The following is a 23,129-nucleotide window of genomic DNA, read 5'->3' on the forward strand; positions in this document are numbered from 1 at the left end:
GTTTCTCTGGACATACTCCCTGAGATGAGAATTCAGGAGTTAGTGACTTATTACAAGAGTGCTATTAAGAGATATCGGGAGAACCCGCCCCCAATATTTCAACGTAGGTTGTTTCTATTTTCCCTAAGTGTCAGCCGGCTGAGAAATAAAGAGAAAGAATACAAAGAGAGGAATTTTACAGCTGAGCCTCTGGGGGGTGACATTACATATCAGTTAGACCATGATGCCCACCTGAGTCGCAAAACCAGCAGTTTTTATTAAGGACTTCGAAAGGAAAGGGGTTGTACAAACAGGGAGTAGGTCACAAAGATCACATGCTTCAAAGGGCAAAAAGGAGAACAAAGATCAAATGCTTCTGAGGCCAAGAAAGATCACAAGGCAAAGGGAAAAGCAAAGATCGCAAGGCAAAGGGCAAAAATAAAAAACTCCTGATAAGGGTCTATGTTCAGCTGTGCATGTATTGTCTTGATGAACATCTTAAACAACAGAAAACAGGGTTCGAGAGCAGAGAACCAGTCTGACCTCAAATGTACCAGGGTGGGATTTCTTCCCCACCCTAATAAGCCCAAGGGTACTGCAGGAGACCTGGGCGTATTTCAGTCCTTATCTCGGCCACATAAGACAGATACTCCCAGAGCGGCTGTTTATAGACCTCCCCCCAGGAATGCATTCCTTTCCCAGGGTCTTAATTATTAATATTCCTTGGTAGGAAAAGAATTCAGCGATATCTTCCCTACTTGCATGTCCATTTATAGGCTCTCTTCAAGAAGATAAATATGGCTGTATTCTGCCTCACCCCACAGGCAGTTAGACCTTATGGTTGTCTTCCCTTGTTCCCTGAAAATTGCTGTTATTCTGTTCTTTTTCAAGGTGCACTGATTTCATATTCTTCAAACACACTTGTTTTACAATCAATTTGTGTAGTTAACACAACTATAGTGGTCCTGAGGTGACATACATCCTCAACTTATGAAGATAACAGGATTAAGAGATTAAAGTAAGACAGGCATAAGAAATTGTAAGGATGTTATTAGTATTATTTGTGAACTGATAAATGTCCATGAAATCTTCACAATTTATGTTCAGAGATTGCAGTAAAGACAGGCATAAGAAATTATAAAATATTAATTTTGGGAGCTGATATGTGTCCATATTAAAATGAATTCTTCACAATTTATGTTCCTCTGCCGTGGCTCCAGCCGGGCCCTCTGTTCGAGGTCCCTGACTTCCTGCAACAAAGAGAAGCCTATAAAAGAATGAGGTAAGCCAGGCAGGATGAAGCCAAGCAGGGGAGAGATGCAGGTAAGGTCTCACAGAGGGTTGCTCCAGGCTGATCCCCAGGGGAGCTTTGGAGCATAAGCTATGCCTTAGAGCTTTCCTGATCACATGGTCAGTTATTGTTTACAAGCTGCCTTAAGGACACATAAACTCCCAGGCAATTCTGACGGGTTCCAGTAGCCTGAGAACAGGCCTCTGAAGAAGAGTCCCAGGTACAGGTCTTTGGAAACAGAAATACACTGAAGCTGGGAAGGACTGCACAGAAAAGGTAAAAGGAACCCAAGGGCTTCTGGCCAGGGCACTGACAAGGTCTTCTGTATCCCTGTTTCTCACCACAGTGAAGTCACATTAATTCAAAGCTCAGTCTCTCCTACTTCATTCATTCAAGATGAGCCACCACTCTCAGGCACAGTGCCCTGGGGGTTAAGTGGTGAGCCCAATGCATGGTTACCAGACTCTCATATCTGGCAGCAAGACAGAGAATGCAAATCACTGAACAGAGTATTATACTATTATGGGACAAGCTCTGCAGTGGGGTGCAGGGCAGTCCACAGTGCCTTGGGAACATCTAGCTGAAGCATCTTAATCAGCTGGAGTTTGTCCTGGCAGTTTGTATAGGCAGAAGGAAACTTCCAAGAAGACAAATAATATAAACTGTTTTAGTAGGGAGGATCTCACAACTCTAGACTTGCCCAAGTGCTAGGGCTGAGACTTAGTTTCCTAAATGGTTCCTCTAAATATCATGGAGTCCAGCTTCTGTTTTGAGCATCTTATTAAGAGTATAGTATAACAATTACAGTTTTAGTCAGGGAAGCAGAGCCACTGGGATGTTACAAGGAAATGCTATGGTTTGAATGTCCCCACAAAGTCATGTTGAAACTTAATTGCCAATGTAGTGGTGTTGGGAGGTGGGACCTTTAAGAGGTGATTAGGTCATAAGGGCTCCACTCTCATGGATGGATTAATGCTATTACTGTGGGAGTGGGTTAGTTATCACAGAAGTTTAGCCCCCTCCTTTCCTCTCTGTCTCATGGGCTCCCTTCCACTTTCAACCTTTCAGCCAAGGGATAATACAGCAAGAAGGCCTTCACCAGAAGCCAACACCATGCTCTTGGACTTCTCAGCCCCAGAACTGTGAGCCAAAATAAATATCTTTTCTTTATAAATTACCCAGTCTGTGGTACTCTGTTAGGGGAGCAGAAAACAGACTAAGACAGAAATGTATTAGAGGAATTAGACCTCACAACTGTGGAAGTTGCTGGAAGAGAAAGTTCCAGAAAGAGTTGGAGGGTCAGAGAAAAAGTTATCAACCAGTCTTCTTGAAGCACTGACACCAATAGCCAAGTTAGAGTTTGCAGAGGGGTCTCCAGCCTCTGAGGCAGATCTTGGTAGGGGAGCTCATAGAGAAGCCTATAAGCAGCTCTTCCCCTGTGGAGCTACCACCTTGTGGGTCCACTGCCAGACATCTGGAAGTGGACCTGGAGCCAAAAATGAATCTGTTGGTCAGAAGAACCAGCAGGTGGGAAGATGAGCTATGGTCAATGCTTCACTTCTGCCTCCCAAGTTTTATACAAGTTCTTCTTTTGGCCAGCTCTATCCTGGAACCATAGAGGGAAGGGGACTCTGGGAAACTAATTCCCAGCTTAAACAATTTGATAATACGGCAATCCAGCACATTTTATTCTGGCTTTTAAATCAATCTCTACAAAGTCCACGGTTAGAAGTGGGCCTCCTTTTGCCAGAAAATCCACAGCCACTGACGATGAAAGGCCCATGAGCACCAGGAAAAACTGTTGACACAGCTCCTCTGTGTGGGCCTCCATGATGTGTTTCATCAAATGTCAGCAGACAGTCTGTAGGTGGAGGATAAATATCCATGCACAGACTGGCTCTGGCCCTGGAAGGTGCTAGGCTGACTCCACACCTCTCCACATCACTACCCTGTTCCTATCCTCTCATCTTAGCACCCTTATCCCCAGCTTCCTTGATCTTTTGATGTCAATTCTCAAGTGCTTATTTGGAAAACAAAAAGTACTTCTCACTGGTGATTTTTATTTTCTTTGCATATAGATTTAGAGGCAGTGTGGTATTGCAGTTAAGAGCATGGTCTCCTAAAGTCACATTTTCTGTATTCAAGTCTTAGGTCATTACTTATCAGCTGTGGAACCTCGGCCATCAGTTTTTTCATTTGCATTAATAAAACAGGGATAGTGTTAGTACCTATCTTATACAGTTGTTGAGAGGATTAAAGGAATTGATATGTGTCAAGCACTTAGAAATGAACCTGTTTAGGTACTTTCATTTTCCTTATTTTCCATGACTAGCTAGGGGAAGGGATCAGAAATCAGAGAAAAGAAAAGAACAAAGGTTAAATCTGTCTTTATAACCTACAACTGGTCTAATAAGGTAACCAGTAGATACATGTACCTATTTACATATCTAAATTTAGATTAGCTAGAATTAAATAAAATTAAATATTTGGTTACTCAGTCACTTTAGCCACATGTGGCTAGTGGCTACCATGTTGGACAGCTCAGATGTAGATTTCCAATATCACACAGAAAACTTTATTATACAATGTTGGTCTAGATTTTCAAGAGGACTGTTTAACCTACTGACTATCCAAGCTGTTTTTGAAGACTTGAATTAATATATATGAATAACATATTAATTAAACTTCAATGATTAGAAATAGTCTTTATTTAATGATTGTATATTTTTCTTATCTATTCTACTAAGGCATTACCCAATGGGATTTGATGATGCTTTGAAACAAATTCCCAGTACTCAAGTGAAGGAAACAATAAAAATGCACAATGGTATTTTCAAAACGTTCTTATTATTGTCACAATTTCAGAATGGCCTTCCCAAAGTTTGTGAGATTTTATCATGCATGGTCTCTACTCTTGTAAGGCAGCAGTCTTTAGAGACGTTTCCTAATGAAGAAGAGTGATTATAGAAAAGCTAAAACCAACAGTGCGATAGCTGAATTCCTCTCATTTCTATTAATAGCTGGTGAATTTTACCAACAACTATTTGCTCAAGTAATGGAAGCAGAGAGCCATAAGAAAAGTTTACAAGCATTGGGTTGCATTTGAAGATCTCAGCAAGAATATGAATGTATCCTCCCAGTGACATATAAATAACCCAGAGTTCCCTCATGCTCAGTCTCAAGGAAATAACTGGCACACTCTAGTGATCCGGTATGACAAATCACTGTGGTCAGAATTATTGCTGCAAAAACACTTTTATGCATTGCTGGTGGGAACGCATATTTGGTACAACCTCTTTGGAGGACAATTTGGAAATATGTGTCAACACTTTTAAATACTTACATCCAGTGATGTGCTGTTGTGTTTGTTGTATAACAAATAATTTGATTGGTCTTTGGCCCAGGTTCCTGGGACAAAGCCTCTAAGCCCTTGGAATTTTCTGAATGACAAATAGGAGTGTCTTTTCTTATCCATGCTGAGCTCCTGGGACCACACCTGAGTTTATGCTAATAAGGTGACTCAAGGTGGGCTCCTACATAGTTTCAGAATAGGAGTTGGCCATGCCAGAAAAACCAATCATATGATTAAAGGGTTGAGCTTTGGGACACCTGAGATTCGTTTATAATCTCCTGACTCCCAAGGGAGGGATAAGGAAGGGGGGGGGAATAGAGATTAAGTACAATCACATGGCAAATGACTTGATCAATCCTGCCTACATAATGAAACTCAAATTGTAACTCTGGACACCTGAAGCTCCAGTGAGTTTCCTGATTGGTTAACACAATGATGTGCCAAAAGGGTGATGCATCTTGAAGCCACAGAGTGAGGACACAGAAGCTTCACATTTGGGACCCTCTCAGGTCTCACCTATGGGTATCTTCATTGGCTGGTCCTAATTCATATCCTTTATAATAAAGCTATAATTATAGATGCAGCTTTCCTGAGTTCTAAGAATCATTCTAACAAATGAATTATCAAACCTGAGGGAACTGTGGGAACTCCCAAATTTGTAGCAATTTGTCAAAAATGTGGGTTACCTATTGATTCCTGAACTTGTGGCTGACATCTGAAGTGAGGTAAGTCTTGTTAGGGACTGTTCCCTTAACCTTTGGAGTGGGCTAACTCTGGGTAGTTAGCATCAGAATTGAATTACAATATTGCAATGTTTGACAACCAGCTCTCCAGGAGGGAGGGGGGAAGCCCTAAGCCCTAGTTTGTGGTGTTTGCATATTTTCATGATATAAATGTTCCCACTGTGGCCAATAGCAAGTTACCAATGTGATGTCATTGATCATGGAGTTGGGAAGAGATGCAGAGAAATCAGCTGCTTGTAAGCCTGTGTGAGTTAACTGTAGCATACTCACACCATTGCTTATACCTTTTGACTAAGCAACACCACTTCACAAAATTCATCTAACAAATATGCTGGCACAATTTGCCCTTCGTAAATGTGTACAAGGATGTTCATTGCAGCATTGTTTGTATTCATAAAAGATTAAAAACCAGCTACAGACCCATCAATAAGCTTAAGCAAATCATAGTGCATCAATAAAATGAAGTGCTATGCAGGCTTTAGAAAGAATGAGGCAAATCTACACCAATATGGAATAATTTGCAAGATATATCATCAAGCAAAAAAAAAAAAAAAAAGGAAAATGCAGAATAGTCTGTATTCTGTCACCATTTGGTATAACATGAAGTGGAACATATATTACAAATACAGTCTATCTTGGGGAAGGAAGACACAAAAAGTAACAGAGGTAGTTTCTGGAAAGGTGGATGAGGAGATTTGAGTGAGAGGAACACTGTTTTTTACAAAAAAGGCATTACATGCCTTTTTGTGCTGTTCGAATTTCTATGATGTCTATTTAAATAAAGTGATAGGCAATAACGGAGAGAAAGTAGGATAATGGAAATGAATGACTGAATACATAAATGACTGAGTAAGCTCTCTAAACAAAATGGCCATAGCTCTTTCATCATAGTTAATGCATCTTCCATCAACCTCTGTACACAACTCTGTTCTTACATCTGCTTGAGGGAAAGGATGACAGAGTTCAAAGAAAAACTGCAACGCACTTTCTCTACCAGTGAAGTCAAATGCTGAAAGGCCCATAAGAGCCAAGGAGGCACCATGAATGCATGAAGTTGTCCATGTGGGGACTGTGCTGAACTGAAGGGCTCCTGCCACAAATTGAGAGGAGCCATGACTCAGCTACAGCAGCCCTTGTTCTACAGACATGTAGGCTCAGTGTTGCCAGATCTTTCAATTTTTCAAAAAAATTCAGAAATCCAAAATAGTATGTGAAATCTCTTCACCTTTTTGAAGTAAGCAACTAATACAAATCTTTCAATGAAATAATGTGGACCAAAGAAAACCCATTATAGCTTTATATTTTTAAAGAGGACATCACATTTCCATCCATGAAATACAAGACCTTGCTTTAAGCTGAGTTTAGATGAGTGGTAAGCATTTGGATTTAGTGTTCTAAGGAAAGGGATTTTATAATTTTTCCTCAAGTCCAAGACAATGAAATAAAATGATGGTATTTATAAGGTCAATTAAGTCTGAAACCTGTTCCTTAAAATCTATGAAAAGCCTGTCAAGCCTATATAAAAGTGAGGGGTGGGGGTGTGCAGAAAAGAGCTACAAAGCGGTAGCAAGGCAACAGGAAGGGAGCCAGAGAAGGGAGCCTGGCAGGGGCAAGGAAAAGAGAGGATTACATTACTGATTCACCCTAGGAGGGTGGGAAAGAAGCCAAAGACATGAAGTCCAATCATTATACTGGTGATTTTTTTTCAATGGGTTTTCTTGTTTATTGACCTGCCTTTCTGAATCCGCCATGTTTCCATTCTAATTTGATTAGAATTGTCCAAGTCCATCAATATCAGTATTGTGACTAATTTGTCTCTACTGACTTAGATTCTCCCAGCAACTGTTGGCTGAAAGTGTGCTGATTTCTTGCTGCTCTAGCTTTTTTAGAATCCTGGCTGCAAGCATGTCCATGCTTCTACAGAATTTTACGCCCATAAGTGTTAAGCAAGCCCAGATAGAGGTGAAATTAATGGTGGTGTCTGTGTTACTGTAGAGGCGGAGAAAGAAGTGGCATTAATAACAATGACGGGGTTGGTGGTAGCTACCCTCCTGAGCATTTATTATGGGCAAAGGTGCTTTATGAGGGAGACAATCAGAAGTCTCACCTCATTACTACATCTAGATCCAAGCCCAGCATCTCTGAGGAATGCATGTTTCTCTGAGTTAGGCCCATGCATAAACTTCTCAGAGTCTACCAACATATGGCTACATAAATTTAAATATTTCCAATACACCATACTCAACAGAATAATAGTAGAAAGAAGATAAGCTAGCTACGGTAGACTCCTTTTTGGACAAAAGCAAATAGGGAGAACAATTCAGAACAATTGGTCCTTAACATATGCTATATCCAGTCAGAGAAGGCTGGCACTAATTCCCACCCATGGCACTGAAGGGATGTTCTTGGCCAGCCAATCTGGCTTCCCCTGGTTCTGCTAACAAAAAGGACTTCATATAGGAAGGTTATGTCTTGTTTCCTCTTATAAGAGCCAGCTTGGACTAAACACTTCCCTTTCTTTCAGAACTTTACCAAAGGCTACAAGAATGAGCTAACACACTCCAAGACTATGACATTTTTTCTACGTGAGTCAAGGCTGAACTTCCATGTTATTGTCTCCTGTCTACAGAGCAGGAAGCTAAGACTCAGAGAGATTAAATAACAATTCTGATCAGTAAAAAGCAGAGCACAGACATGAATAAGTTTATCCTATTTCAAAATTATTCTTCTTTTTAAAATTTCATATTTATTACTTTTTTATTTCTAACTACAAAAGTAAGTACATAAGCATGATGGAAAAATTGGAATATACAGAAATGTATTTTACACGTCTTTTCAGTCTCTCTTTCAGAGCACACAAAAACACATGTAGTATTTCCTCAGGATCGGTCATAACTTGTTCTTTCCACTTCTCTACAAAGGTACAGAATTCTCACCCTCAGGCAGGAAGAACAGCCCCAAGAATTCCAGGTTGCCAACAGTTTATTAATCAAATGAAAGCAAACTCAAAATTTTCTCAGGTGAGCTTATATTTCACTGTGTTAATTTTCAGATAGCCCATTACAATTTAGTAATACATGCACAAGATTACTTGAAATTTTAAAATATTTCTGTTTTGTACCTGATTTCAGAAATGGTGCTAGAGTATAATGAATGCAAAGTCTACCTAAAGAACAAACAATCCCAGCCATCAAAGAGACAATCAATAGAAATAAAATAGAGTCCAATATCCAATATTCATCCATTCATTCATCATTCAACAAGTAATTTTGAGTACCTGTCATGGGCCGGACTTTGTTTTGGGACCCAAGGATAAAACAGTAAACAAACAGACAAATTCCCTGCCTTCAGAGAGCTTACACTCCACTAAGGAGAAACTGACAATAAATAAATTGAGAAAATATCAGGTTGTGATAAGTACTGTGGAGAAAAAATAAATCAGGATAAAGGGATGGAAAGTGCTGAGGAAGGAAGTTGCTCTTTTATGCTATGTATTAGCTCAGAATGCCGTAACAAAATATCACAGACTGGTTAGCATAAACAACAGACATTTATTTTCTCCCCACTCTGGAAGCTAGAAGTCCAAGATCAGGGTTCCAGCTGATTCCGTTTCTGGTGAGGGGGGGGGTCTCTCTAATTGGCTGATGGCCAAGTTCTTGCTATATCTTCACAAGGCCTTTTTTCAGTATTTGCTGGAGGAGGGAGAGAGAGTGAGCTCTCTGGATTCTCTTCTTATAAGAACTCTAAGCCGTCAGATCAAGGCCCCACCCTTCTGACCTCATTTAACCTTAATTTCAAAGACAGTCACACTGGGTGTTAGGGTTTCAACATTTGAATTTTGGAGCGGTACATGCATTCAGTCCATAACATACAGGTTATTCAGAGAAGATATCCCTGATAAGATGTGGTAGTTAACTTTCAGGATGACCCTCAGTGGGCCTCATCTTCTGGTGTTCACACCCTTGGATAGTCTCTTCCCAAATAAGTTAGGACTGGTCTCAGTGCGATAGAGTCGAGGGCTGGTATCAGTGCAATAGAGAAGAGCAGAGATTAAGGTATTTCACCTCTGAGGCTGGGTCATAAAAGGCACCAAAGCTTCCACTCTGTTTTTTTGGACCACTCTCTCTGGGGCAAGCCAGTCTCCATGGCATAAGGACACTCAAACACCCTTGGGAGAAGACCACGCGGGAAGGAAATCAGACCTCCCACAAGAGTACTAATTTGTCAACATGTGAATGAGCAAGCTTGCAAGTGGAACCTCCAGCCCCAGTAAAACCTTCAGATGACTGCAGCTCCAGTAGAAGTTGGAACTCCAACCTCACTGGAAGCCCTTAACCAGAACCACTCTGCTGAACTGCTTCCAAATTCTTGGCCACAGAAAAGGTGAGATAATAAATATTTGTTGTTATTTTAAGCCACTAAGTTTTGGAGCAATTTGTTATGCAGCAAGAGAGAAGTAATGCATAAAGTGACATTGAGAGACCCAAAGGAAATAAGCTAGTAAACTCTGCATGTATCTGGGAAGGAAGACTTTCAGGTAGAAAGAAAGTATTGAAGCCACACAATTACAGCACGTGTGGCATATTCAAAGAACAGCAAAGAACACAGTGAGCCAGAAACAGAATAAGCCAGTACAAGAAACATAGGAGACTGGTCAAAGGGGAGGTAAAAGGTCAGAGCACACAGAGTCTCAGGCGTCTGCAACCCAACCACAATGATGTATAAAGAAACATTCACTCGGGAACAGCATCTTATTTGTTTAGGTGAAATATTCTGATAAGCTTTAACTTTCATGTCATTGGATCATATCGGCCACCTTGATGATATCAACAATTCTCATTAACAGACAAATAACTCTTGTTTGTATGTTTACAACTCCCAAAGTCATATTTTCAGTCTAGACTTCTCCATGAACTTCAGTGTTTCATACCCAAGGGCCTAGAAAACATCTCATCTAGAATGTCTAATGGGCGTCTCAAACTTATTGTGTCTAAAATCAAATTTCTGGACTTTCTTCACCTCACCCTCAACCTCTGAAAGTAAAAAAAAGAAATCCATTATTTCAAGTACTCAAGCCAAAAACCTTTAAGTCTTTCTTTACCCTCCTCTTTTTTTCCTCTATATGCCCATCGAAAAAAGTCAGCAAAGTCTATTAACACACTTTTAAAAATGTATCCACAACCCAATACTTCTTACCACCTCTATCTCAATCACCCTTCTCCAAGCCACTGCTATTTCTAGTCTGGATTATGGTATAAGCCTCTAACCAGTCCCTACACCACGCTTTTCCTGCTATAGTCTACTGCCAGCTCAGTAGCCATAAAGAGATTTGAACATACAAATCAGAGCATGTCATTTCCCTGCCCCAAATCCCCCAATGTGTCTGCATGTTGCTCAATGTAAATACCAAAATCTTCATAGGATAAGTCCCCTCAGGATCTTGCCTAATTATCTTTCCAAACTCATCTCCCTTGATTCTGGCCCTTGCTCACTCAGTTTCAGCCACCATGGCCTCCTTGCTGTCCTAGAAACAAGCCAGGCATACTTCTGCCTCAGAAACTGTGTGCCTGCTGTTCCTTTTGCCTGGAATTCTCTTTCCTCAGATATACCCAAGATTCACTCCCTTACCTCCTTTAGTCCTTTGTTCAAATATTACCTTGTCAGCAAAATCTTCCCTGACCACCCTGTAAAAATTGCAGCGCCCTCTCCAGAATCCCTTAGCCCTTGTTTGTCTTATTCTCGTACATAGCTCTTATCATTATCTGATATATTATACATTTGAATTATTTATTGGTTGTATTTATTTATTTTATCTCTCTCTGATATGGTTTGACTGTGTCCTTACTCAAATCTCATCTTGAATTGTAGCTCCCATACTTCCCACGTGTTGTGGGAGGGACTCAGTGGGAGACAAATGAATCATGGGAGTGGTTTCCCCCATATTGTTCTTGTGGTAGTGACTAAGCGTCACAAGCTCTGACGGTTTTATAAGGGGAAACCCCTTTCACTTGGCTCTCAAGTCTGTCTTGCCTGCTGCCATGTAAAAGTGCCTTTCACCTTCGGCCATGATTGTGAGGCCTCCCCAGCCACATGGAACTTTGAGTCCATTAAACCTCTTTTTCTTTGTAAATCGCCCAGTCTTGGATATGTCTTTTTCAGCAGTGTGAAAACAGACTAATACAGTCCCCTTCCACTAGAATATAAACTCCATGTTGGTAAGGATTTTTTATTTGTTTTGCCCACACCGTCTCCTTGGGTCTTAGAACAGTGTTTGGCACATGGTATGTGCCCAATAAACACTTGCCAAATAAATTAATTAGCCCCGTAGAGTGGATGTAAGAGCCTCCAGCATAACCCTAATCCTAACCCTTTCAACACCCCCACCATGATGAAAGATGGTGGATAACTTGCTATGCATAAGATAATGAGAAGAACTTCAGATGCTCTAAAAAAATGAAGAAAAGAAAAATGAAGGCAAGATGTAAAGAGAAGGGCCCAGCATGTCTGGGGTCTGCATGGGAGGATCCAGAGAAAGTTATTCCCTTGGAAGTGGCCCAAAAGATTGGGGAAATCAGAAATATTTTAGGTGACTTTCAAACTAGTTTGCTGTGGTGTGTACAATATAAATCTCAATCCTCCATCTTCTCTACAAAAGGTTTATTCTAATTTTTCCTTGCTTGTTAATGCTTGTGAGGGGCGTTCTTGTCAGGAAAGTAGAAGACGATTGATTAACTTCTACATCCAAGCTGGCAGAGAGTCAACATGTTCAGATGCAGAAGTCAAAGGCCAAGAGCGCAGCTGATATCTGAATTGCACATGCCGACTTTAACCTTGCTGTATATTTCCTTGACTGGCTGCTGTTGAGTAGAATGGTGATTTTAACAAGGACCAGGGATTTTAATTAATCGGGCACCATTCATTGTGGCTCTGGGCCAATTCATCTTAGGGCAGCTGCTTTCCTACACATTCTTCAATTCATACTTATAATTATTATCAATAGCCACCACATCCATACATAGTGTGCCAGGCAGGACAGCCTAGATGTGATCTCTGAGTGAAACTATTTCGTTTCTGACTATTTGAATCATTCAGTCCTAAAATCTTACTCTCCCACCTTTTTCTAATTGGGTTCGCTTATTTAAAGTGGGTAGCCATTCAAATTTGCTTCTCCACTAAGTTTTGCTCAAGGCTGTTCTTTAAGAGTGCTGCAGACAGAGAAATTTCTTTGAAGAACAACAGAGGTGGTCATTTCCCCTGGAGAAGGGCCAGAAAATTAAAATATGGAGATAAGAATCATGTTATTGTATATTGTTCATATAAAATCACATTAAGATAGTGCATACAATGATAGTTAGACCTATTCACAGAGAGAAAAACAATTGTGTAGGCTAAAAGACTTATTCACAAAAGCTATATGTTTTTAAAATCTACATCCTATCTAGCTAATTTTATCTTCCATTGTTTTATTCTTATTATATTTCATTGAGTACAAATAGCATGCCATAGGCTGAGACAGCCATAAGGCTCCTTTGACTTCTGGGCTTTTCTTATTCAGAGCATCTGTTTATGCCCTGAAACTCCAGGTTATGAGCAACCCCTTTCTCACTTCTTCTCACCCAGCTTTGCTAATCACCAAACCCTCTTTCCTCTAGGTATAGATCCTAGAGAGACTGTTATTTTTTTTTAGCCCCCCTCCAAAAGAATTTTTCACTCTCCAGGTTTTCTACAGGTAAAAAGGTTATATATAACCTTTTCAAAGCTCTCACATTTTAAAACTCTATTTAATTCAAATAGCATAAGATTTTTTTAAAAAAAAACAAACAAATAATGCCTTTGTTCCTAACTAGGTGGACAAGAACAGGGACTAGCAATAGTATCTATTAGGTAGAAGTTAATAAAACTTATTAAACCCAGGTCAGCACAGCACTGTTGGGGTATATGATGGGACATGGAAGAGTTCCACACGTCCCATACTGATTCTCTATTTTCTGGCCTGTCATATCCCCGCACAAGCAATGTGCAAGCCCTAGGTTTGCACAAAAATTTACTGACTTAGAGGTGGACAATTAGGCCAAAAAAAAAAAAAAAAAAAGAACAGAACAGATAGCTAAGAAACAGATGCATGGACATTTGATGTGTAATAGACGTGGCATTTCACAGAAATAGAGAAAGACAGTCATTGAATAAATGGTGTTCGAAAAATTGGTTGTCTACATGGGAAATTTGAAATTGAATATCTACCTTACATCATGCACAATAAATTCATTCCCAATTTATTGAGAATTTAAGAATTCAAGGCCGGGCGCGGTGGCTCAAGCCTGTAATCCCAGCACTTTGGGAGGCCGAGACGGGCGGATCACGAGGTCAGGAGATCGAGACCATCCTGGCTAACACAGTGAAACCCCGTCTCTACTAAAAAATACAAAAAAACTAGCCGGGCGAGGTGGCGGGCGCCTGTAGTCCCAGCTATAGGGAGGCTGAGGCAGGAGGATGGCGCAAACCCGGGAGGCTGAGCTTGCAGTGAGCTGAGATCCGGCCACTGCACTCCAGCCTGCGCAACAGCGCGAGACTCCCTCTCAAAAAAAAAAAAAAAAAAAAAGAATTCAAATGCAAAAGGCAAAACATTCAAACTTTTAGAACAAAATAGAGGCAATATATTTATGCCTGAAGGTTTTAGGGGAGAAAGATTTCTCCCCTAAAAGATTGTGCATAAGAAGCACAAATCTTATAGGATGAGATTTATTGCTAAATTGGGCGCTAAAACTGTGATCTTAAACTCATAAAATTACACTATAAGAAAGTGAAAAGGCAAGGTACTAACTGAGAGTGTATATTTGCAATAAGATAAACAACAAAATATTTGTGTCCTAAAAATACAGGAACCGTAAATGGTTACGAAAGCAGACAGACAACGCAATAGTTAGATAGGCAAAATATATGAACAAGTACATCTCAGAATATAACCAACAAGTATGACATAGTCAAAATATTTATTGATATAGTAAATATTTTTTAAATGTGCCTTATTAGTTATCAGGAAAATGCAATAACAAGAACAGCAGCCCCACTGGATTGGAAAATAACTAAAAAGTCTAACACCAAGTGCTAGAAGAGTATGTTGATAGTAGAAAACAATTTGGCATTACTTGGTTGAAAATGTACATATTTTATGTAAAACTTATCCATTTCACTCCCACATATCAATTCTAGAAAAACCTCTAAAAATGATAACACAAAATTATACAGCACTCTAGTCTATTAAGCACTATTATTGGTACAAGTAGTGTACAAACTGTTGTTTCAATCCATTTTTTCAGTAGGCATTAATAACTTTACTTCTCACAGACGTTACCTTCCCACGATCACATAATTGATGAGTGGTGTTGACACCCCGCAGGGTTAATTCCCCTTTCTCCTGGTAACAGCCCCAACTTTTGTCTGGGGATCTGTCCTCTCCACTCTTACAGGCTCTGGGTGAGGCTCCATCCAGACATGGTCAATCAAAACACCACTGTTACTGGTTCCGGGATACCATGATACTTAGGCCTGTCCGATCAAGCAAACCACAGGACTACTGGAAAAGATTCTTGCTCTTTCATGCTGGTCTAGAGCCTGGAAGGAAATGAGACTAGAATTCTGTAAGCTGCCAAATGGAGCCTGAGAATAAAACGGCCAAAGCAGAAGGTAGAGTTGAAAATGGAAAGAAATTAAGTCTTGATGATGTAACTTACAGCTCTGAGGTACCTAGGTCCAATCTATGCCAAAACATCTAGATTACTTAAGCAATAAACTCTCTTTTTGCCTAAGTGATTTTGAGTTACCTTTTTTTCAACTTACAACCCAAGGAATTCTGAATGATACAATGACCAAGACAAAACTAGAATCCAGATATTCCAGTGTCCACTTTTCTTTACACACAAGATGTGATTGGTAGACTCCAAAAACAACATGAAAAAAATGAAAATAATATTTTTGTTTTACTGTGACAAGAATCTTTGGGGAATTTTTTTAGCCTGTTATACAGAAAAATATTTCTGTCTCTTATTTTTATGGCTGTGTGTCTAGTTTATATCTTAACCAATTCAAGGTCAACAACTTCATACTCAAGTATTTTCTTTGTGAAAAATTCCCCTTCAAATGGTCAAGGACAACATTCTGTAGTTACAGATAAATGTATTCAAACTACCAATTGTGTTTCAAGGTGATCAAGTTAAGGATATATGTTAAATTGTTATCATTAAAGCGATTTAGACTATTTGATTAAACAACATAAATAAAGAATGGTGATACTGCAAATAAATAACATAATCAACAGTACAAAGTCCTAAACAACATTCCCTCCCCGCAAGAGACTGGGAGATTGTCAGAGCTGTCACCAAGATGTTCCTGTCTCCTGACAGAGGCAATGGCACTCAGAGTACCCACCTCACCAGCTGGAGTCAATGAACTGTAACCAAGGGGCTCCTGAAACCGTGCCTGTAATTGCAAAATCATAATTCCAAACACAGTCTAACAAGTGTGAATGTGCATATGAGGACAACTGGACAGGCTATGTGAAAGCACGACTTTTCAGAAATTCCAGAATGGTGATCACCAACATCAATAATAGAAGCCATTTGTAGTCAGAGCAAGTAACTCAAGGTGTCAAAGGATGAGCATGACATGTCAACACTGTTGCTAAAATTGCAAAGTCTTTGCTTGTTTGCTTCTTTTCTGGCACCTTCTGGCTTCCCTTCTCCCTCACCCTTCAGCTCCTAGCAGCCCCATTCCTTGTCTGTGAAAGCCCCACAAAGAGGCACCCAATTTAGACCTAACCCTCTGGGGAACAGCTTAAAGCTCCAAAATTACGTCTTTCTTTGTCTCTTTCAATTTCACCCAACAAAATTTCCATTTCCTCATAGAATCATGAGCATTGGAGTCATGCAGTGCTAAGTTGCAAACCAAGCCATACCACTTACAAGCTAATGAAATTGGGCATGTTAGATGACATTTAAAAGCATCAGTTTCCTCATCTGAAAATTGGGAATAATAATAGCCCTAACTCACACAATTGTTGAGAGAATTCAGTGAGATAAAGCATGCAATGTAGTTTACTCAACATGTGACCCATAGGGAGAGCACAATTAACATCAGTAATTATTATTATTGCTACTACTACTACTAATAGCAACAAAGATAAGAAAGAGCAATAGCTTTAACCATCCTAGGTAATGTCTATTTTTGAAGAGAAACTTAATTGACAATTTAGGGGAAGTACTCATTCACAATTTGTATTTTGCAGCCACTGTTTTTTGCCTGTGGGGCTTTCTGTAGAACAGATTGTGTATCTCTTACTGTAGTAAATTTCAACATTCCTTTTCATAGAAATCCATCAGCTCTAATATAAGAAACTGTTATACACAGCCTGTAACCAGCACAAGCCATGCAAAACAATGCATTAGCCCAGAGATTCATTGCTAGCAATATAAAAGAAGACCTTTCTCCTCTTTTTGTTGGTGATTTATTTTATAAATAAATTGCTTTTCTTTTAAGGTCACTATGTTGTTTTGAGCTCTTTACACCTGACACTATCCTCTTACTCTTAGAAGTTGCAAAAAAAAATATTTTAAGCAATAGTTCCTAAGATTTTATCCATTACTTAGTCCAGTGACTAAGTAAGGTGGTTTGCTTGAAAATATAAGTATTATCAAAAATCAAAACAATAAAAAACCTATTTTATGTATCACCCACCTGGGTAAGAAATAACAGTTTATTGCAATTAATATTTATTGAATACTTACTATATGCTTGGCAATATACACTAGGGTTTATATGTGTCATCTTACTAAGTCCTGACAATTATTTCATGAGCTAAGTCATTATTATTCTCACTTTTCAAGAAGAAATTTAAGGCTTTGGTATGTTAAATAATTGAGCCAAAGTCACACAACTAACAAGAGGTAAAGAGAGGATGGATAATCTGTCACTGTAATCCAAGCTGAAGACACTAGCTAGACTCAAACCTTGACCACAACACCTCCAAAAGAAAATGTTGGGGAATGTAAATCAGGGTAGTTTTGAAGACATGAATCAGAATGTCTTCAAATGAATCAATTTCAGTAAATCTTGTAGATTCCATCCTCTTGGCCTTCTTTGGAACTTCTATCCTGAACTTCCTATCCACTAGGAGGAGATCTGAGAATTACCTCATTCTAATGCAGATTTATCATGAAAAAAAAATCAGATACAGTGATGATTGTCAACCTAGGACATACACTATTTCCTTGCATCCTCCCTATAGTTCTTTGAGATGGATATTGACACCTTGTTACAAATGAGGAAATATGGTTCTCAGAGTTTAAGTCAGAGAGACCAGAGCTGCTTCTAGATCATATGGATATTCTTTTTGGTCTATATTAAAACATTTGAGCTAGCATTTAAAAATAAGAAGATTACATGCTTAAAAACCCGGATTACATGCTAAAATTCCAGATACCCAGATTCTATAGAAAATTTCAAATTTCTGAAAACACTGGCCACATTCCCTCATGGCAATCACCAGCTAAAGATGAGGACTAGTTGCCCAAGGCCCATCCTCAGTGGCTATTACTATCTCCATCAGACAGCATCCTCATTCCATTCTAAAATGAGTCTCTGTTGGCTCCCTTCACTCATGAGAACAGGCAGACTATTATGGTCACTTATGGACCAACCAGTCCTTAAAAGGCCCTGGCCATGTGTCCACCCTGACACTGTCACCATCGTCAAAAGATGCTGAAATCCCAAGAGTCACAGAGGAATGATGCAGGAGCAAGGACAATGAATGCATCCTCTCAGTCTGCTGGAAACACTTCTTGCCACAAGACACATTTTTAAAATTGTTATAGAATATTGTTTTCATTAGTTGTTTTCTATAAGAAGCTAGTATGTGGACAGCCTTTGTGGTTTTGTCACATGACTTCCCCAGGAGTAATTCTGATAAAAAGACTTAGAAAGATCGCACAGTGTTCCTTTTCCCCTTTCTTAGAACCCCTAGTTTTAGGTGGGCATATGGCCGCCAGAGGAAAAAAACTATATTTCTCAGCCTCCCTTGCAGCTAAGTGTGGCCATGTGACTTACTTCGGATAAACGGGATGTGGACAAACATGATGTGTGCAACTTCTGGGTCTTCCAAAACATCTATCCAAATACTCTTTTCATCTTACCCCAGGCTATACCACCAATACAGACATAAGCCAACATCTGCCATATGGATATTAGAAGGTGATTACAGAGCAATAAGATGGAAGGAATTGGGGTCTCTGACTGTCCTCATAGAGGAGAGCCACCTTACCATCCCAAGACAGCTCATTCTGGTTCCTTTGGGGGTAAATCAATTTTAACATACTTAAGCCACTAGAGTTTTATATATCTTTGTTATAGCAGCCTTCTTCCCCTTATCCAATCCCATTCTGTCCATTTTCAGTCATCTTTTGTCATTCCTTGAATTTCAGAGGATGAGAGGTGTGCTTCCTTCACTGTGTAAAGCACAGCCTTAAATTCTGACACAGCTTCTTGGGAGAAGTGAGACCTTGGGCAACCTTTTTGCCTTCTCTAAACCTAATCTGCAAAATAATTGTTGGAATAATTTGTCAAAAGGATTAAATAAAGCCAAACTACCCTGCAGTTCCTGGCATTTTGAACGCATTAAATAAATGTCAGCGTCAGTCTTTCTCTTTCCTGGTTTAAATCTAATCATCCCGCCAGTGTTCTGAAAGCTCCCTGTTGCCACCAATTACCCACACTTCTCCCATATCTGTAACCTTTCCATCTCTTTTGTTCTTTCTATTGGCATCTAAACAGATTAAAATTTCTCCCACCCTAAAAATTAAGAATAAGAATTCTGTCAAATCAACAACCACCCTTTCTCCTCTTCACAACCCAAAATCCATAACGGGTTGCCCACTTTCTCACTTCCCACTCATTCCTCAACCTCCCCCTTCCTTCAGTCTGGCTTTAGCACCCACCACTCCACTGGCATGGCTCAGTAAAGTTGCTAGTGTCTTTCTGGTTGCAAAATTCTTCTCTTTGTCGGCCACTCTGAAGCATTAAACACTGCTGACACAGGCTCCTTCTGAACATTCATTTCTCACCTAATTCCATGATTTGATCATCTCTGGACTTGACCTCTTAGGAATTCCTTCTCAGTCTCTGCTGTGGTCCTTTACTTCTTCCCACTTCTTAATTGCTGGTATCCTTCAGGTTGTATTTTGAGAGCTGCAACCAACCAGTATACTTGAGGTGAATTCAGTGATGCACTTTCCAGATCCCCCTGCAAAAATAAAGGACTTCTTACTTTGGCTGCTGGGAGCACTGCTGGCAGAAACACTTAGCAGTCAGCCTTCCTCCAGGAAGATAGCCATCTCACCCTAAGGCAGCATCCCCTTCCCACATCAAATTACTGGTGGAAGTAGGGATTTAAGGCTCAGCTCCTTTGTCCCAACTCAAAATAAATCTGAAGAGTCATTGTATTTCAGTACTGCAGCAGGATCAGCCAAGGTCTTTACTGGGATTGCATCTCAGGTTGACTTCCACCTCCAACTGGACTGCTACACAAAAGAGAAATAACCTCTGTCTTGCATTTTGCAGTGTTTTTGTCCCAACTTATACAGTCACTCTCCAACCTATTTTTTCAAATGTATGCCTGAGCCAATTCCTCCACACTAAAATCTGTCAATGGCACCCCAATTGCCCTTAGGAGAGGATCCACACTTCTATAAAAAAAAAAAAAAGGTTTAAAAGACTCCAAATGATTGGGCTTCAACGTTACCCCCAGACATACTCTCTAGGCAGCCAGGGACATTGTCACTGAGTTAGAGAAAGGTCCTAATTTCCAACCAGGGTTGTAATTCCTATTTTGGGGTCTTACACTCAGTTTCCTAGAGCTCTGCAAACCAGAAGGCGGTACAGTGTAGAGGAATAAGACCAGATGAATCAGACAGACCTGAGTTCACATATGGTCTCCACCGTTCCCTGGTGTGACCTCTGAAAAAAGACTTAACTTTCCTGTAAAACAAGTGCAATTGCTCACCTCAGGATTGCTTTGAGTGTTAAATCAGATAATATAAAGTGTTTGGCTGAGTGCCACCCATGTAGCAAACACTCAAAAAATATTATTATTGCAGCCCTCCTGGCTTTTTTAGTTTGTTACAGCACAGAAGCATAGAATAACCCCCCCGCCACCCCCCAACATACACACACCCTGTCCTCTGCCTGAGGATATGTCAAGGATAGTGCACAGTAAGTGTTTTTGGTTTTGGGTTTTTTGTTTTGTTTTTTTTTTAAGACAGAGTCTCATTCTATGACAGAGTCTCATTCTGTCTCCTAGGCCGGAGTGCAGTGGTGTGATCACAGCTCACAGTAACCTCAAACTCCTGAGCTCAAGCCACCTCCTCACCTCATCCTCCTGAGTAACCGGGACTATACGCATGCACCACCCTGCCCAACTAATTTTTTAATTTTTTTTTTTTTTTTTTTTTTTGGTAGAGACGAGGTCTACCTATGTTGTCCAGGCTGGTCTCAAACCCCTGACCTCAAGCAATCCTCCCCATTCGGCCTCTCACAGCACTGGGATTACAGGTGTGAGCCACCATGCCTGGCCACAGTGAGCTTTATATCTCAAATTATGTCTCTCTAGTGTCAATCTACCCCTGACTCAGCCCAAGCCCTCTCCTACACTCCTGCCTGTCCAGTAGAGTTTGGGAGACAATTAATAGGTGGTCATGACTTCCTAGTATATGAGCAGCCAAACTCCAGCATCCTTGTGCCCAACCATTACTCCTAAATCCCTCTCTAACAGTTCACCCCTTTGAATCATAAGCAAGTTGTCCCTGGCTTCCTAGTTCTCCCTTGGAGACTTCAGTAATAAAAGTCCTTCATGTGAAGTACCCAAAGCCTAACTGCATTGTGGTCCAGTCATGCATTAATTAAAACAAAAAGGCAGCAACCCAAAAGTAATTTTTTTAATTAGCATTTTTACTGCAGTTTCTTAGGGGGAAAAAAGCCAAATAGGGAGCACAGAAGAACTTAGAAATTCTCTTTTCCTTTTCATTCGTTTTCAATTACTCCCAAACCCTGCAGCTACCCCAAAGTCTCTGAGCTCTTTGTCTAAAACTAGACACATGCACACAGCCCACTAGAGGTATACCAGAGCAGGCTTGCACCAGCTTGAAAAAGCCAATTGTTAAATTTTTAGGAATTTTGCCACCAGGTCGTTAAACATAGCCATTATTTAAGATTAAAGTATATAAACTTGCAATGAAATAAATTACAAACAGAGATAATAAATATACAATACTCGGGGGAGAAGATGAATAAACATGTAACAACATGGGTGAATCTCAAAATAATTATGCTGAAGCCAGACAAAAGAAGAGTATATGCTACCTGATTCTACTTACGTAAAACTATAGAAAACTAATCTATAGTGATAAAAAGCAGATGAGTGGTTGTCTGAGTGGGCAAGGGTAAGAAGTGGTGAAAGTAAGAGATTACAAAAGGGCATACAAAATTTAGGGGAGTAATGAATATATTTATCATCTTGATTGAAATGTACACATCACAGGTGTGTACATTTGTTAAAACTTATCAAACTGAACACTTCAAATATGTGCAACTTATTGTATATCAAGTATACCTCAGTAACACTTTTTTTTTTGAGATGGAGTCTTGCTCTGTCACCCAGATCGGAGTAAAACGGCACTATCTCAGCTCACTGCAGCCTCCAGCTTGCAGTGATTCTCCTGCCTCAGCCTCCCAAGTAGCTGGGACTACAGACATGCACCACCACACCCGGCTAATTCTTGTATATTTAGGAGAGACAGCTTTCGCCATGTTGGCCAGGCTGGTCTCAAACTCCTGACCTCAAGTGATCCGTCCGCCTCAGCCTCCAAAAGTGCTAGGATTACAGACGTGAGCCACTGCACCCAGCCAACATTTTAATACTCAAAATCCATCACTTTCCAGGTATTTTACTATTTTATTATATTTTACTATACATTTTATCTATACACCTGAAGTTTCTTTACATCTATTACATCTATAGGGTAGAAACATTATATAATGTGCTGCTTGGCATCTCTTCCCAACTCCACGCCCAATAATGTCACTTTGGTACCTTGAAATTGGCCATAGTGGGAGGATTTACACTATGGAAATCGACAAACACTACACATCAGAACTTGATTTATTGTTCTGTTGATTTTCTGACTTTAAAAAGTCATGGGAAAATGCTAATAATGCAGATTAAACTTTAAAGCATGTCATGCCTATAACCATTACACTGTCAACAGCACAAAATATTAAGAAAATTCACTTTTTAAAAAGTGCCAGGCATGGTGGCACATGCCTGTAGTCCCAGCTACCAGGGACGCTGAGGCAAGAGAGCCATTTGAGCCCAGGAGTTTGAGACCAGCCTGGGCAACATAGTAAGACCCTATCTCTGAAAAAAGAAAAAAACTTTTATCAGCATTTAAAAACTATTATCTGATTCAGCATAGAAGTCACTCATTCACATCATTGGCCAACGTGTAAAGTTCCAGCATATTCTTTGTAGTTTTATTTCCTTATGTCTAACTCATTAACAAAAATATTAACTGATGCTTATGTTAGAACTATATTCATTTGTCAATTGCAGCCATAGGTTGGCTATGAATACAAGAATTCAGGAAAAATCAATGAAAACATTCTGTAAGGATCAATGGGTTGTATAGAATTTATAATAAAGAATACTACATTTTATGACCAA

At 39.8% G+C, this 23,129-nt stretch overlaps 1 long non-coding RNA gene across 2 annotated transcripts; it reads left to right on the plus strand.

The window, feature by feature from the left end:
* The first annotated feature begins 924 nt into the window (after nt 1-924).
* On the plus strand, nt 925-11,171 carry LOC103882436. 2 transcript variants are annotated; one of them, XR_002520586.2, is made up of 4 exons: nt 925-2,412; nt 7,890-7,950; nt 8,287-8,385; nt 8,497-11,171. It is a non-coding gene; the product is annotated as an uncharacterized LOC103882436 (long non-coding RNA). The 2 variants fall into 2 exon arrangements; XR_002520585.2 differs by lacking the exon at nt 925-2,412 and having other exon boundaries at nt 5,999-7,950.
* Nucleotides 11,172-23,129: the final 11,958 nt, after the last annotated feature.

The sequence above is a fragment of the Papio anubis genome, chromosome 2 (genome assembly GCF_008728515.1).
Source record: "Papio anubis isolate 15944 chromosome 2, Panubis1.0, whole genome shotgun sequence".
In the NCBI taxonomy this organism is placed as follows: domain Eukaryota; kingdom Metazoa; phylum Chordata; class Mammalia; order Primates; family Cercopithecidae; genus Papio; species Papio anubis.